Genomic DNA, 3,355 nt, shown 5'->3' with positions numbered 1-3,355 from the left:
ACCACACTATCATTGTCAAAGCAAGGGAGACTTGTTAGCAATTAAAGCACACAAAATAAAATTAAAAAAAACCTTGAGACCTCTGGCCACTCACCACCTCCTCCTTCTGCTCCCCCCTCCTACTCTTCCTCCTCCTCCTCCTTCTGCTCCCCCTCTTCCTCCTTCTTCTGCTCCCCCCTCCTTCATGCGCCGTGCGACCTGGGGGTGGGGCGGAGAAGGCAGAGGAGAAGGAGGTGGGCGGCGTGGGGCCGCGCTGGGAGGTGGGGAGGGCGGCGTGGGGCCGCATGGGGAGGGTGGCATGGGGCTTCCCCCTTTGCCTCCTCCGCCCCAGGCCGCGCGGCCCTCCTCTTCCTCCTCCGCGTGGTGGAGGAGGAGGAGGGCAGCGCGGTCAAGCGCCGCAACCCGGCTGCAACCGGGGTTGTCCTGGTTTTTGGCGGCACCCGGGGGGAGGGGCCCGGACTGGGATAATCCTGGTTGCAGCGGGGTTATGGCGACCCTACCTGGAAACCAAGATTATGAAGCTGAGGCTGTCTGAGTTTGGCCACATAAAAAGAAGGCGGGACTCATTAGAAAAGACAATAATGCTTAGAAAGGTGCCCAGCTTGTTGGGGGCAATTGGCTTACACACTGTAAACCGCTTAGGGAGTGCTAGTTCACTGATAAGCGGTATAGAAACATACTTGATGTTGGTATTGCTATTGCTATTGCTATAAAGATTGGGTTTAAAAATTCAATGTTTTTTTTAAAAAATTGAAATTTGGGTCTGGGATTCTGGGAGCTGAAGTCCAAAATCCCTTAAAGAGCACAATTTGGGAGTGGGCGGGGCCTGAGCTGCGGCCAGGTAGGAACTGCCCAAGGAGTTTATCATACAAGGGAAATTGGAAGTATAATCCAATGGCAATCCGAACGCAATCATGGGGTTTCACGTTATTGCGTGATAGACTGCCACACACAAATTCGGGCAATGGCATGCTATTTTCAGGAAATGGGAAGCCAGTTTGAACGCAATGTGCATTCATGTAAGTGCGCTAAACAAGCAACTTTAAGTGAATGCGTTCTGGCCCCACTTTCTTTTCATTTGAATTTAAGAGAAATTCCTCCCGTTTGATAAACTCCAAAGTGTTCTGAGCGTTCAGAAATGGATAACTGCGGTTAAAAAAAAGCTCCCAAAGAAGGAAATGTTGATTCTCTCAGGTGGATCCATAACAGGAAGATACAAGGAACACAAGAAGGTTTAAAAAAAAACATTATTATCTCCTGAGGAGAGTCAGAATTTTTTTGTTTCGTTTTTGTGTGGGACAGAAAATCACGGAGGAAGCCTGTCCGCCATTAAAAAGCCAAACGAGGCAGCAAGGCTTCTCTTTTGCCCAGCTTTCTTCTTGCAGGGCTTCCTCCTCCACCTCCTGGCCTCCTCCTCAGGAGAAAGTCAGGCAGAGAAGGAGCCTGGATGGTCAAGCATTTGCCCGTCCTCTGTCTCTTGGTCCTCCACTGGCCTTCTCCTTGGAAGAAAACCCAACAGTGGAGGAGCCTGAGGGGAAATCCAGGTGAAGGAGGAGAATGATAGGAAAGGCTCCCCCGCTACTCACCTTTCTCCTGAGGAGAGGGCTAGGCAGAGGAGAAAGAGGAGGAAATTAATATTGATTAATATCAATTAATAATTTATATTGATTTTCATTATTAAATAATAATATTTAACAATACTTAATAATCTTAGTATTATTGAACAATAATATTTAGTTAGTCTCAAAGGTGCTACAAGATCCCTCTACAAGAGGGCACAATGTTTTGTTTTGTTTTTAAATATGTTTATGCCTTTTAATGTTTCTTACAGAAAAGAACAATACCAAATGCATCTGAGGAAACAGACTTTGACGTCTAGGGAAGCAGATCGTGCTGCCAACTACTTTCTTTCAAAGCTATAGATGGGTTTGTCTGCAGATTCTGTACACAGAGAGAGATCTTGGCCTCATTCCCACTTACAGATAAATCGGTATGCGATCCGAATCGATTCAACAGCGGTGCATGGTTCCCCCTACATTTGCCCCGACTGCATGTTTTCCTTCTAAAACAATCCACTCATGGCTCAAATTCATGCACAAATCGACTCAAAACGGACCCGCTCCAGCCAGCTGAAATGAAAATTTAAATTGATTCCGATCCGCATCTGGTTCACACAGATTTAGAATCGATTTATCGAAAAAGACAGGGAAAACATCAGCATCAAAAAGGCGCAGGTTAAATGGGTCTAGTGCGTGGCTTCACCGATTCGGTTCAAGGGGGAACCAGGGTTGTTTGAACCGGTTCAAACCGATTTGTGATCTGTCTTAAAAGGTAGTGGGACTCAAGCCCGGCCTTGTAGCACCTTTGAGGCCTCACTGAAAGAAAGAAGTTGGCGGCATGAGCTTTTCCTAGGCTTTACTATTAATTAGTATTAATAATTAATTAAAATGTTAATATTAGGAATTAATTAAAATGTACCCACGGCTTGAAGTTCAGCCTGTTTTAATCTTGGCCCCTGCCTAGTGCCATGTCCTGCAGGCCTGTGCTGGATGGGTTGTTAGGGCGTGGAAAGACGCACTGTGTCCACCACAACCATCAGCAGAGTTGAACCACGTCAACAGGACGCTAGGGAGAAGGAATCTGAAGCAATGTCTGCAGAGGTATTCAGGCCAAGAAGGAAAATATTCCTTCACCTCTGCAAAAGGCCTTGAGCTTCCGGCTTGAGAAATAAGGACAAGAGCACTTCAAGCCTTCGCTCTACATGAGGGCTTTAATAAATAAGTTACTTTAATAAATAAGTTACTTTGCCAACCAAACAACCATAACAACAAAAACAGAGAGGCAGTTACTCTAACACCAACTGTCATAACTGACACTCTCTCTCAGAAGAACACTGACAGCATCAACATTCCATGATGCAAGTGTCAACTGTTAACTGCCACTGGAACTTGACTGTTTACAATACTCAGCCTACAGCTCTATCTTGTGGTCACACACATGTCCTTTCCTAACATGGGTGGTGGCCTTTGTTAAGGAGGGCATGAAGGGGGTGAGTTTGCAGGACCTGAGAGAGGCAGCCTGGGAGACCCTGCAGGGACAGGGCCCACTCCAAGGGGGATGATGATCACCACAACAACTGGGATCATTTCTGCAGTGCTGCTGCTGCAAGGTGGCGGGAGAATGCGGCCCATTTTGATTGGGTAGCCACCTGCCCAGGTAGCCAATGGGCGCCTCCTACCCTACTTCGAGGGGCGGAGTCAGAGAGCCACCGACCAATCGGCGAGGCGCGTGGGGTTCAAACTCCCTATAAAAGGCCCTTGCCCGTGGTGCCTGCGGCTGCAGTCTCCGAGGAGCG

Source organism: Sceloporus undulatus, unplaced genomic scaffold (assembly GCF_019175285.1).
Source record: "Sceloporus undulatus isolate JIND9_A2432 ecotype Alabama unplaced genomic scaffold, SceUnd_v1.1 scaffold_22, whole genome shotgun sequence".
In the NCBI taxonomy this organism is placed as follows: domain Eukaryota; kingdom Metazoa; phylum Chordata; class Lepidosauria; order Squamata; family Phrynosomatidae; genus Sceloporus; species Sceloporus undulatus.
This window is presented reverse-complemented; position numbering follows the sequence as displayed.